General features: G+C 43.2%; 2 long non-coding RNA genes across 2 annotated transcripts; both read right to left on the bottom strand.

Annotated features, from left to right (window-relative positions):
- LOC115582653 (uncharacterized) lies at positions 1-941 on the bottom strand. The gene is made up of 2 exons (XR_003984203.1): positions 707-941; positions 1-616 (listed from the first exon to the last, which is right to left on the bottom strand). It is a non-coding gene; the product is annotated as an uncharacterized LOC115582653 (long non-coding RNA).
- A 9,693-nt stretch (positions 942-10,634) lies between these two features.
- LOC115582654 (uncharacterized) lies at positions 10,635-11,912 on the bottom strand. Its single transcript, XR_003984204.1, has 2 exons — positions 11,655-11,912; positions 10,635-11,564 (listed from the first exon to the last, which is right to left on the bottom strand). It is a non-coding gene; the product is annotated as an uncharacterized LOC115582654 (long non-coding RNA).
- Between the last annotated feature and the right edge of the window lie 1,971 nt (positions 11,913-13,883).

Here is a 13,883-nt window from a genome sequence, read left to right as displayed (position 1 = left end):
AAAAATCACAAACTCAGCAGGAGGACACAGTCACAGTTGTTCTGCTTCTCATTAACACCTTCAAGAATCACATGTGGTAAAACAATAAAGCTGAACATTTGTCAAACATCGTATAGCAACTTAAGAAACTTTAGAAATAAACAGACTTCTTGTCACTCAGACATTTGTTTGTACATGGGAGGACGCGAGGTAATTATATTAAAGTCACATACAGCCCAGCTGATCATAACTCTACACTGTGTTAATGAATCGCTGTTGTCAGGTTTATACAGCAGGCGGCTCCCGGTCGGTCAGAGCGCAGCAGTCACACCGAGGACCAGCAGCTGAGGAGCGGCGGAGCTGAGGCGGAGGCTCCGGTCCTCCCCGCCGGACTGGAACGGGGTTCAACCCGCTTTCATCTCAGAGTCAGAACCTACAGACAATCTAAATCTATATGTGACACATAGATGAGCTGTGAGAGTTTTAGAGCTCCACTAAATATCTCTAACAGGCTCCTCCGTAATTGGAACCACGCTGCAGTCTAACAGAGTCAACCGGCTCACTTCCTGGTTCTCAGCCCGCACAGACACAGTCAGTCTCCGGCTGCAGGCTGAACACGTCCTCCTCTCCTCCAGGTCTGAAGGGAGGAAACACAACAAGTCAACACCACACACACACATTTAACATGGTTTTGTGGCCTTCACACATAAAAGGTCTTCAGTTTTACCTGCAGTAACAGCTGAGCTCTGAAACTACCTCCAAGAAACAAACAAACAAATAATGAAGCAGCTAAAACAGAGACCGGGAGACTCTTTACAGCTGATGAAGCCACTGGAAGATGATTCTCACAGAGGTTTTTGCGAATTTCGTTTCTCAATTTCACAAAGAGGAAAAACTGCAGACAAAATCATCTAAAAGCTGCGCGCGGAGAGCTGAGAGCAGTTTGTGATCAAAACACAGAAAAGAGGAAAAGAAGAAACTGCAGGGAGAGACCTTGTGCAACGCTCACCGAGTGAAGATGGATATATATATATACTACCAGTCTGCCAGCAGCGGGGCTCGTCACTTGACAGCTCGAGCGAGCTCGTCCCCTCCTGGCTTATTGGACGGATCACCGGAGGAGAGTGTCGCGGCTATATAAAGTCCGCGAGCTGCCAGACAGGATCACAGAGGAGACAGGATACTAACACCATGCTGCTCCATGCTGCTCTTCTCCAACTCTAATTTTACACAGAATATTTCACGTCAGCAGATAATTCAGCTGTCACGTCTCTCTCGGTGGATTTTATTGGATATTTCGGGACGTTTCTCTAGATATTTCTTCTTCATTTTGAATCCCACCACCTCCTACAACATCATCATCACCACCAACGTCTGTGAGGAGATTTAGGTAAGGCAGCTTTGCATGCAGGTGACTTTTAGGGGTTATTAATGTGATTTGACTTTGTGTGTGAAGTTGTGCGTTTCTGTTGCTGTGAAGTTCTTTTACTGTGAAATAGAGAAACAACTCGCTAAAAACTCTGTGAGAATCATCTTCCAGCGGCTTCATCAGCTGTAAAGAGTCTCCCGGTCTCTGTTTCAGCTGCTTCGTAGTTTTTAATGTATTTTTGTTTGTTTTTGTTTTTTTGTGGAGGTAGTTTTAGTTCTTTACTGCCAAACTCTGCATCCCATTCACTCTCATGTGCCTCACTGCTCAACTTGCAGCAGGGGTTGTAACTGATTCCGTGGTGTGTCATTCGCCACAACAACCAGGGGGCGCTACGATACTGGTGCTGACCAGCTGCTCAGTGATCTGTTCTGTTGTTTGGACCAGTTGAGTGATCTGTGGAGTGTTTGCTTGTTTGTATTGATTTTTAATACAACTTTTCCCTTTTCTCACTGTGTTAGCAGAATAGCCTACATGTAAAAAGCCAGAATCGTTCGTCTATCCAATGTAATTGATCACTATTATTAATAGAAATCATAATAAAGATGATTATGTTATTATCATTAGTCGTGATTGTATGAGTGGAACTATCGATTATGCAGGTCCGTGTCTTCCTGACTGGTTTAAACTTCACCAATGTGTTTCATTTTAAAAGCTTGTCACATTAACCTTCGTATCAAATCTTGATCTAGAAACTAATGTCAAATAAATGTAGTGGAGGAAAAAATGTAGAATAAAAATACTAAATGTAAAAGTTTATTTAAAAATTCAACTTTAGTAGCCTACAGTACAGTAACAAGAGTAACAGTCGAATCCTCTTAGTTGATCCAGCACCTGATCACTCTTCTGAGACTTGTTGGATGCATTTTATTTCTCATAGAATATCAGCAAAGCTGAGAATTTACACATGTTAAAGTCGGCACTGTTTACTTGTCAGCAGTTTTCTGCTGTCCTGCATTTGCTGCTACACTGTAGAATACACTGTTGTGTAACTGTGTCCTGTAGATCAGTGGAATAGTGTTAACTCGCTCTGCTACCTCACTGATTTGTTTGTTTTGTCATTTCTCTCTCAGATTGTGAAAGCGAACATGTTGCAAAGCTTCAATCAGTGTCAGAGTTTGATGAAGGAGCAGAACAGTGGAACCTGCTGCAGCACTCCACACAGCATGTTTCAGCAGGAGAACATGGATTCACATCCAGAGGAGGATCTCACCTGTCCTATCTGCAGGGACATCTTTAAAGAGCCTTTCGTCCTGTCATGCAGCCACAGCTTCTGTAAAGACTGTCTGCACAAGTGCTGGACAGACACACAGATACAGGAGTGTCCACTTTGTAAGAGAAGGTCATCAAAAATGTTACCACCCTTTATGCAGTCTGCACAGTGAGCAGCTCAGGTCTGCTGGTTTGTCTGGACCATCAGCAGCTGGTGTGTCTCGTCTGTCTGCACTCAGCAACACACGCCGTGCACAAATTACACCTGTCAATGAATTTGCACATGAGAAATGGACTTTTATTTCTACAGAACTTTTCCCGTCTACTGACCGCTCAAAGCTGCTTTACAACACTTGTCAGATTCACACATTCACACACTGATGGCAGAAGCTGCCATGCAAGGTGACAACTGTTCATCAGGAGAAATTTGAGGTTCAGGATCTTGCTCAAGGACACTTGGACATGCAGCTTGGAGGAGCCGGGATTAGAACCAGTGATTACTAGACAACCCGCTGTGGCTCCTGAGCTGCAGTTTTATCATCCTGTTTGTAAACTATTGAATGTCTTCATTTAAAAAATGTTGTGCTTTTACCTGAAAACACATTTTATTCTGTTTAATTTAGCTCCAATCAGAGTAATTAATAATTAAGTGTAACATTGGTGGAGTTAAACTTTATGAACTATCATGTGTTCGTTACTTTACACATTTTTAATGGTGTCACATGTTTTAAGCAGGTAGGGGAGAGTTGGTACTGTTTGTACTGTTTGTACCGTCTTGTTCTGCAGCGATCTCTTCACATTTGCAAACACATTATTCCCCCTTCATCACGTCTGATTCCTCCAACATTTGTGCTGCACTTGTCACCAGTAAATGCAATACATTTTTCAGACAAATAGTTTGTTTTTTTATGTCTCAATCAAGTATTGTGCGATGGTGTCTGCGGTCTCATTAGGTGTGTCTTTTAGCTCTATCAATGTTGACTGTACACCACCTGTCTTCCAGTCAAAGTACTGTATTATTATTGGGAATATCTTTACTGCCCCGTGGTTTCTTCCATCAGTAGCAATGCCACAGTATTGTTTTTCTTTGAGCGCCTCCAGCGCGATTTCACCAGAGTGTGGCGCTGTTACACTGTTGAACATGGTCTCTGTTTTGGTGCGTGCGCTTGAGACTGTTTTTGCTGTGTCTGAATCTGGGAATGCCCTTTTTAACAAAGTACTGGTGCAGTCCATCAACCTGTAGCTGCTGTGATGTTTGACTGTATGAAATGTCAAAACGCCCTCAGCAGCATTAATCATGTCTTCTACTTTGCCAGGTTGTACAAAATACTCGGTCAGTTTTGCAGAAGAGCAGAAGAGCTCCGCTTGCACATCGGTTCTGTGCTCTGATATGAACTTGTTGGTCGTTAGAGTCTTATATTAGTTTGCCACGGACACACACGTCCCAGCTTTGCAGACACTCTGCCTCCCATTTTTTCACGACCCTGGCGAAAACACGGGTACTTTTTCCGCATTTCGTCTGTAAAAGTGCATTTGCGTTTCGGCATTTCTCCCTTTTCTTTCGCCAAAAATCATATTCGAAGTTCGTTTGTTTATTAATATTAATATTCAAATATATTCGAATATTTATTAATAATATTTGACCGTTAAAAGCCTTCAGTAAGACCTATATTGGTATCAAACTTAAGTTGTACATGTTCTGTCCACCAGAGGGCAGTGTGTATCAGTCAATGTCAACAGCCAGGCAATGATGTTTTCAGAAGAAAAACACACGACTGTTTTGTTTTGTTTTTTTTAATTAAAAGTCAGACCCCTCCTCCTCTTCCAGCTTGCCTGGATGTAGTGTTGACAGGTGGGCTCTCAGGTTGCTGGTCATCACGTGGTATGTGAGTTTGGTCCTACATATTTTACATATCACTTTGTGTAGCGTGTACTTTATCTTAGCATCACAAAGGAACAGGGAAAAATCACGACTAAGGACAAACTCAAAACCCCGGACAGGCCGGACAGCCCCCCAAAAGAGGACATGTCCGGGTAAAAGAGGACGTGTGGTCACGCTGCTACCTCACCTATATCTGTTGTATGTTGGCTGTTGAAATGTGATGTACACCACCATGATAATCTTTCAGTTTGGATTCTCAAAGAAGGTGTGAATTTACTAAAAAATGTTAAATAAATATGTTTTTATGTGAGTTTGTCATCGTTCATGCATTGTTATTTGTTATTTGTTTAAATAAAGTATTTTTTTTTTTAAATGTCAACATGCTAATATACAGTGATAGTGCTGTGAGGCCCAGCCTCCTAACCAGCCAATGACAGGAGTGTTAGTCCGTGTTCAGTGAGGTGTCTGCACAGTTACACATTCAGAGCTTTAATAGTGATGGTTTGTTTCCTCTTACTGTGAGTTGAGGAGTGAGGCCTGTGTGACGTTTACATTGTCCCGGGGCCCCGGAGCCGTTATCAGCTCTGTGTTTGCGTTAAAGGCGAGCTGGAGAAGAGGCCCTTACAAAGCACAACAACTGAACCTCTCATGACTGATGTTTGAAGCTGACTTCATGTATACATCTACACTTTGGAAGTACAGGAAGCACGTGACCTGCAGAAAAACCAGCATAGACCAGCACCAAAACACAACAAGCTGGTCTTCCTGGTGAAAAGCCACCAGATGTGTTCAGTTTATTTGCAGGGGGATTATTTATTTGTTTCAGACATTTTTGAGAGGAAGCACAGGCAGGAATGACTGTACTTAAGTACAGGAAGCACAGGGAAGCACTGCGCTTCCTGCAGGGCTGTCATTCCCACTGGGCCACTGGGCCCTGTCCAGGGCCGGCTCTGCTGTGGAGGTATAAGTGGCTGCCCACTGGGCTCTGTCATCCCCACAGGAACACGAGCGTGAGGGGAAGGAGAGGTCATGTAGCGGCTATATAAAGGAGCTGCACACCAGACTCGGACACAAACACCATGCTGCTCTTCTCCGACTCTAATTTCACACGCAGAACATTTCACGTTTCTCTCGGTGGATTTTATTGGATATTTCTTCTTCATTTTCTTCACATCATCATCACCAACGTCTGTGAGGACATTTAGGTAAGGCAGCTTTGCATGCAGGTGACTTTTAGGGGTTATTAATGTGATTTGACGTTGTGTGCAGTTGTGCGTTTCTGTTGTTGTAGTGTTTTTGTGATTTAAAGGCAGAAAAGGCGGTCGCTCAGCCCGAGCGAGGTTTTATAAAAGACGTTTCCAGGGGGTTCTCCTCTGTGGGAAATTGAGAAACAACTCTGGCAAAGTTCGCAAAAAAGTCGGTAGGGGGAGAGAGAGGTAGAGGGGGCGCGTAAAGCTCTTTATCGACGCTGCCTGTCATAACGAAAGCTAAGCGGTCTGTGTGGCAGAAGGAAGTGGCTCTGAGAGAGAGAGAGACTTTTAAAATACCTTTTATAACAGAACTTCTTTCAAAACAACCATTTTGTTAAAGAACTCTAAATGTATTTTAGAGTGTGACAGGCTTTTAGAAGTTTTTAACATTTTTAAAAGAGTGTTTTAATGAAGTGTGGTCAAAGAATGTTTTTGTATTTGGCACAAAGTGTTTTAATCTCGATATGGAGAAATGGCAGCTTCTACATTTTCCAACAGGTGAAGCAAAGATGGCGATTTATTTGACAAGAAGAAGTAAACTGAGAGGAACGGAAAGCCAGTGAGGAAGAGTTTTCATTGCGTTAGTTAGGACAAGAGTTTTTATTGATTTACATTTTTACAAACTAATGAAGAGTCTTAATGTTTTTATCAAGATGTGGTGTTTTAATGATGTCATCTGTTTGGAGGAGGAGGAGGAGGAGTTGTGTTTCCAGTCTGTTTTTATACAGTGAAAGATTGTTTCAGGCAGTTTACAAAAAGGAGACTCATTTTTTACAGCGATGGCTCCATGTAGCTTCTCCATCCTGGCTGTTCAGTCCCCGGCATCTGTCTTTGTCCTCTCCAAACGCTGTCTCTTCGTGTCTCCAGTCTTTTTTTGTTTAAAACAACAACACACTTTTTATACAGAGCTTTTCCATTTGCTGTGTGAAGATCTAGCCCTGTCTTTATAGACCTGTTCACCAGTTGCCCTGAGGATCCCTCCAGGTTTGGAATCAGAGAAAGTGTCCTCTGTGTCTGGCTCCTCTACCCCTTCGCCATACTCCTTCAACATCAGGACTTCTTCTTCCTGCAACTTGTTCCTACACTTTTTGAGGATCAGATGTATTACCCTTGTGGACCTGACCCCCAGCCGCTCTGCCAAGGCCTCGCCATCCTGCTGGTCTCTCCCTGTCACCTCCACCACCTGCCTCAGAGTCAGGACACCTGCGTCCCTCAGGACGCCCCTCAGCCCTGGAGTGGACTCGTCCTGTACATCCAGCCTGGCGCCTCCGATAACTGTCTTTGTTCCTTTGTTTGAAATTATTCCAAGCTTTAAAAAGTTCCTGATAAAACGGGCAGCTCTGATTTGTTTAAATAGTTTGTGTTTCCACTGTTTCGTCCACCACCTGCCGCTCCGTTACCTGCATTCTTTTTCTTTGGTTTTGTATTTCTCCTTCTCTCCTGTCTCCTCCTGCTCTCCCACACTCACCTGACTGTACCGTTCTTCCTCATCTGCCTCCTCCTCATTTACCTGCTTCCCCTGTTCTTCACCTTCCAGTGCAGGCTCAGGTCATGGCTTACATCCCGACGGCACTTTTCGGATGGGCGAAACTATTTTGCCATGCCTGACACACTGCCAGGCTGCAGCCCTCCACTGACACTGACGAGGACACGGACATCTTAATGCTGTGCTTCCTCCCCTGCTGGAAAAAAACAGCACCAAACCAGCATGATTTCCATGCTGGTTTGGTGCTGGTTTAGCTGGAGGACCAGCAAGGTCCCATTAATTATGCTGGCCCACCAGCAGAGACTTTCTGGTGATGTTGCTGATGAAGCTGGTGACAACACCTGATCCTGAGTCCTGTTCAATCAGCATCTTGATACCACGTTTGTAAATCGCTGAACAACCAATCAATCGCTCCGCTCACAGCACACTCACTCACTCACTCACTCAGAGAGAGAGAGAGGTTTCTTCTTCAATATTATTGTTATGTTGACAACAACAGACTACTTGTTTTAACTGTAGCCTGTTACTTTGCTACTGTTTTAATTACATGACATGATTTAATATACTACACTAAAGTTATGTTTTCTCAAGATCTCAAATTAATTATATCGTCTTCTCGGGAAAACAAATTAAATTAACTTGTTATCACGGGAAAACGGAGGAAATAAAATGTATGAATGCATGGCCCTATAGGGCTTCCGTAGGTTTTGAATTTGAAAGCAAGAACCAATTAAATTACAGGACATCATCTCACTTTTATGTGTTTTATTACATCACATGTTACATTTATCAGAAGCTTTTGTCCAAAGAGACTCACAGTAATTCATACATTCATACACTGATGGTGGCTGTCATGCTGACCAGCTCATCAGGAGCAGGTTGAGGTTCAGTTTCTTGCCCAAAGACACTTCAACATGCAGACCAGGAGAATCAAACCAGCAACTTCCCTATAACAAGACACTGGTTTTACCCCTGAACCACAGCTGCACCTTTTTTAGGACTTTAAGCTCCTCTGGTTAGTTTTGGAGACTGGCATTCATTCACGTGTAATACACAGCAGTGTACTGTTGTGTTGGATCAGGAAAATGTCATCATTAAAGCTAATATTGACTTATTTTAACTGTCTTGTCACAGGAGAACATGGATTCACATCCAGAGGAGGATCTCACCTGTCCTATCTGCAGGGACATCTTTAAAGAGCCTTTCGTCCTGTCATGCAGCCACAGCTTCTGTAAAGACTGTCTGCACAAGTGCTGGACAGACACACACATACAGGAGTGTCCACTTTGTAAGAGACGGTCCTCAAGAAGGTTACCACCTCAACTTACAGACCTGCTGTTGAAGGAGTGGACAGAGGAGGACTTCAGCAGCTCCACTGAGTCTCTGCAGTCTGCACAGTGAGCAGCTCAAACTCTGTCTGGACCATCAGCAGCTGGTGTGTCACGTCTGTCTGCACTCAGCAACATCCACGGTGCACAAATAACACCTGTCAATGAATTAGCACATGATAAATTGACTCGTATTTCTACAGAACTTTTCCCGTCTTCTGAGCGCTCAAAGCTGCTTTACAACACTTGTCCGTTTCACACATTCACACACTGATGGCAGAAGCTGCCATGCAAGGTGACAACTGTTCATCAGGTGGAAACTTTGACGTGCAGCTTGGACGAGCCGGGAATCGAACCAGCAACCTTCCGATTACTAGACAACCCGCTCTACCTCCTGATCACAAAGTAAATAAGTAAATAAATGAAAAACAATAGCTGGGAGAGAAAATAGAAAAATACAAAAACAAGTAAATAAATAATTAAGTGCAGAGCTTCTATAGTGTATAACTGAAGCAGGTTTGCCTCCGCTTGGTTACATGTTTCACAGATGATATTTCTGGAAAGATTCTCTGTAATTTTACTCTTGAGTGATGCAGCCTGTGCAGAATTTTAAACTGGATCAAGCAGTGTCGAGAATTCAGGGAGACTACCAACATGTTAAAGGAAGTTATGTTAACTGATAAATGTCTGCGTTTAAAAAATGGGACGCTTTGACCTGAAAACTTATTTTATTCCGTTTAATTCAGCTTCCAATCAGAGCTCGTTCCAGTTAACTCGTCCAGTTTGTAGATTAAGAGGAACTATTGGCTGAAATAGAATAAACATAATTATGTTTATATTACCTCAAACTGTTTCTATCATGTTACAGAACAATTTTTAAGGTAGTTTCAGTCATTCTGCCAAACTCTGCATCCCTTTTGTAACTCAGCCACAGATTTAGTCAGCAGAGTTTTCTGTTAGTATTGTTTTGTGTACTGCCCTTTAAGTTGAACACAGTGTCATATTACATATATTTATTTTGCTGAAGACAATTAAAAAAGAAAAAGGATTCCCAATTCAAACAGTCAAGAAGCATCTTGTCTGGTGTCTTTTGTAAAGAGGAAAAATCATCATTTGTTTATAGAGAATGTAAACAATCATTTGTTTCACAAAGAAAGAAAGAGGGAAATATATTTTTGTTACTAACATTGTTATTAATGTAACTCTATTGATAAGGAGTTAAGGTCAGACTGTTGTGGTTGTATGTTGATGGTGATGTTTATTTCTATGGTTTGTACTTCCAGCATTTATATCAAGTGTCAATAAAACTGTATCAGTAATAAACTGTGACCAGAACTCTGGATGAATTCTTCTTGTTGGTTCCACTTTCACTCTCAGTTGTCGTCATTGTGGGACAGCAGAGACAAACTAACAGAATAAGTTGACTGACAGCTGCTGTCCCTCCTTTCTTCACAGCCATCAGAGGAAGAATCTGTCCTGCAGCGCTTTGACTTTGAAAACTAGAGCCAGTTAAATTACAGGACATCATCTCACTTTAGGTGTTTTATTACATTACATGTTACATTATCAGACGCTTTTGTCCAAAGTGACTTACAGTAATTCATACAGTCACAGAAGCTGCCAAGCAAGGTGACAACTGTTCATCAGGTGGACGAGCTGGGAATCGACCCAGCAACCTTCTGATTAGACAACCCGCTCTACCTCCTGATCACAAACAGGAGCTCCTGCAGCTCCTGAGGACCTTTGAGGAGAGACTGAAAGACTACCAACATGTTAAAGGAAGTTATGTAAGTTATGTAAACTAGTCTGCATTAAAAATAAATGGACGCTTTGACCTGAAACTCATTTTATTCTGTTTAACTCTGCTTCCAATCAGAGCTCGTTCCAGTTAACAGTTTGTAGATTATAAAGGAACTATTGGCTGAAATAGAATAAACATAATTATGTTTTCATGACCTCAAACTGTTTCCATCATGTTAGAGAACAGAACAAGCTAACAGACTTGTTGAACAGCCTTTTGTGTTCTTCATGGCCGCTGTAGTCAACAGCAGACACTCACAGATTAAAGATGTTCTGTGGACTTCAGACAGAACTGAAGGTTTTCACTTTATTCAGTCAACATCTCTCCACTCTCATCAGGACCGTCCACAACCTGCACCTGAACACAACACAGGACGACTTCAAAGTCAGAGCTGAAAGCTGGAATACAGCAGATGTCTCCACCTGCTGGCAGGAACTCACAGTTTCACTGCATCTTTCTGTGTTTGAAAGTAAAAACGACCCACTCATCAAAAAGGTTCAAGCAGCTTTGAAACCAACTGAACACTTACTGACAGGTTTCTTTATCAGGAGAACACAATGAGTAACTGCGAAAACTCTCTACTGTTACTACAAACAGTTAATACTGTTAATAACATTTCAGAGAGGCTAAATAACAACATTATAAGGCTACTGTTTCAAAATCAAAGAATACATTTATGAACCACAGCAAAAACAATAATTAAATAGATTAAAAAATCACAAAGCATCTTATAAAGTTACAGGAGGCAGCAGGACATCTCATCTGTTATTTGTTCTTCCAGCTGGGTGACAGTCACATACAGCCCAGCTGATGATAACTCTACAGTGTGTTAATGAATCGCTGTTGTCAGGTTTATACAGCAGGCGGCTCCCGGTCGGTCAGAGCGCAGCAGTCACACCGAGGAGCAGCAGCTGAGGAGCGGCGGAGCTGAGGCGGAGGCTCCGGTCCTCCCCGCCGGACTGGAACGGGGTTTAACCCGCTTTCATCTCCGAGTCAGAACCTACAGACAATCTAAATCTATATGTGACACAGAAATGAGCAGAGTTTTAAAGCTCCACTAAATATCTCTAACAGGCTCCTCCGTAATTGGAACCACGCTGCAGTCTAACAGAGTCAACCGGCTCACTTCCTGGTTCTCAGCCCGCACAGACACAGTCAGTCTCCGGCTGCAGGCTGAACACGTCCTCCTCTCCTCCAGGTCTGAAGGGAGGAAACACAACAAGTCAACACCACACACACACATTTAACATGGTTTTGTGGCCTTCACACATAAAAGGTCTTCAGTTTTACCTGCAGTAACAGCTGAGCTCTGAAACTACCTCCAAGAAAACAAAAAACAAAAAACAAAAAAAAAACGATGCAGCAGCTAAAACAGAGACCGAGAGACTCTTTACAGCTGATGAAGCCGCTGGAAGATGATTCTCACAGAGGTTTTTGTGAATTTTGCCAGTTGTTTCTCAGTTTCACACGGAGGAGAAACTGCAGACAAAATCATGTAGAAGCTGCGAGCGGAGCGCTGAGAGCAGTTTGTCATTAAAACACGGAAAAGAGCTCTGAGGCAGAAGAAGAGGAGGAAACTGCAGGGAGAGACTTTGTGCTGAAGTTCAGCCCCCAAGGGGAATCCTGACAGTCCTCGTGCCCCTACGTCGTCATGACGACTACACGCTCCTCCCTCGACGATCCGCCCCTTCGCTTAGTCCCAGAGCAAAAAGTACAGCTGCTGTGTCGGCCTGTCGCCAGACAGGACACAAACACAAACACGAGCACCATGCTGCTCTTCTCCAACTTTAATTTTACACGCAGAAAATTTCACGTCAGCAGATAATTCAGCTGTCACGTCTCTTTCGGTGGATTTTATTGGATATTTCAGGACGTTTCTCTCGATATTTCTTCTTCATTTTTTTGAATCCCACCACCTCCTACAACATCATCATTACCACCAACGTCTGTGAGGACATTTAGGTAAGGCAGCTTTGCATGCAGGTGACTTTTAGGGGTTATTAAATGTGATTTGACTTTGTGTGTGAAGTTGTGCGTTTCTGTTGCTGTAGTATTTTGTGGTTTAAAGGCAGAGAAGGCGGTTTCACGTGGGGGACAAAGCAGCGCTGCTCAGCCCATATGCGGACTTTTTTCAATGACCCTTCCAGCGGGTTCACCTTCGTGTAAAATTGAGAAACAACTCTGGCAAAGTTCGCAAAAACTCTATGAGAATCATCTTCCACCGGCGGCAGCGAGCTTTGCCAGAGTCAGCGCATGCGCGCGCGCATCAAAGAATTTTGACACAGATCATCAGACTAAGAGTTCGCATGCGCTGACTCTGGCAGCAAACTATGTCGACAAACCGTTCACAAACAGGCAAACTTTGCCAGAGTGCGACTGCGCTGCCGCCGGTGGAAGATGACCGCATGCGCTGACTGCGTTACTGTCTGTGCAAAGGCGCGCAGCCAACGCGCTCTAATGGGAGAGTGACGCTGTGGTAAATCTAGTTTCAGAACCGCATTTAGAAATGTGGCTATTTTAGATTCTTCCTTTAAATGCACATGTTGGACTTAGTTGCTGGTAGTTTTAGAGACTTGGATTTATTCACGTGTAATACACAGTAGTGTACTGTTGTGTTGGATCAGGAAAATGTCATCGTTAAAGCTAATATTTACTTATTTTAACTGTTTTGTCACAGGAGAACATGGATTCACATCCAGAGGAGGATCTCACCTGTCCTATCTGCAGGGACATCTTTAAAGAGCCTTTCGTCCTGTCATGCAGCCACAGCTTCTGTAAAGACTGTCTGCACAAGTGCTGGACAGACACACACATACAGGAGTGTCCACTTTGTAAGAGACGGTCATCATTAATGGAACCACCTGACTTTACAGACCTGCAGTTGAAGGAGTGGACAGAGGAGGACTTCAGCAGCTCCACTGAGTCTCTGCAGTCTGCACAGTGAGCAGCTCAAACTCTGTCTGGACCATCAGCAGCTGGTGTGTCTCGTCTGTCTGCACACAGCGACACACACGGTGCACAAATTACACCTGTCAATGAATTTGCACATGATAAATGGACTCTTATTTCTACAGAACTTTTCCCGTCTACTGAGCGCTCAAAGCTGCTTTACAGCACTTGTCAGATTCACTCATTCACATGCTGATGGCAGAAGCTGCCATGCAAGGTGACAACTGTTCATCAGGAGCAATTTGGGGTTCAGTATCTTGCTCAAGGACACTTTGACATGCAGCTTGGAGGAGCCGGGATTAGAACCAGAGACCTTCCGATTACTAGACAACCCGCTCTACCTCCTGATCACAAACAGGAGCTCCTGCAGCTCCTGAGGACCTTTTCAGGAGAGACTGAAAGACCACAAATATGTTAAAGGAAACTATGTCGACAAACCGTTCATTACTTGTGTTTGTGATTCACTGATAAATGTCTGCATTTAAAAATAGACGTTTTCACGTGAAAACTCGTTTTTATTCCGTTTAACTCTGCTTCCAATCAGAGCTCGTTCCAGTTAACTGTTTGTAG

The sequence above is a fragment of the Sparus aurata genome, chromosome 6 (genome assembly GCF_900880675.1).
Source record: "Sparus aurata chromosome 6, fSpaAur1.1, whole genome shotgun sequence".
Taxonomy (NCBI): Eukaryota; Metazoa; Chordata; class Actinopteri; order Spariformes; family Sparidae; genus Sparus; species Sparus aurata.
Note: the sequence above shows the minus strand (reverse complement) of the source record. Positions and strands in the feature narration are given on the sequence as shown.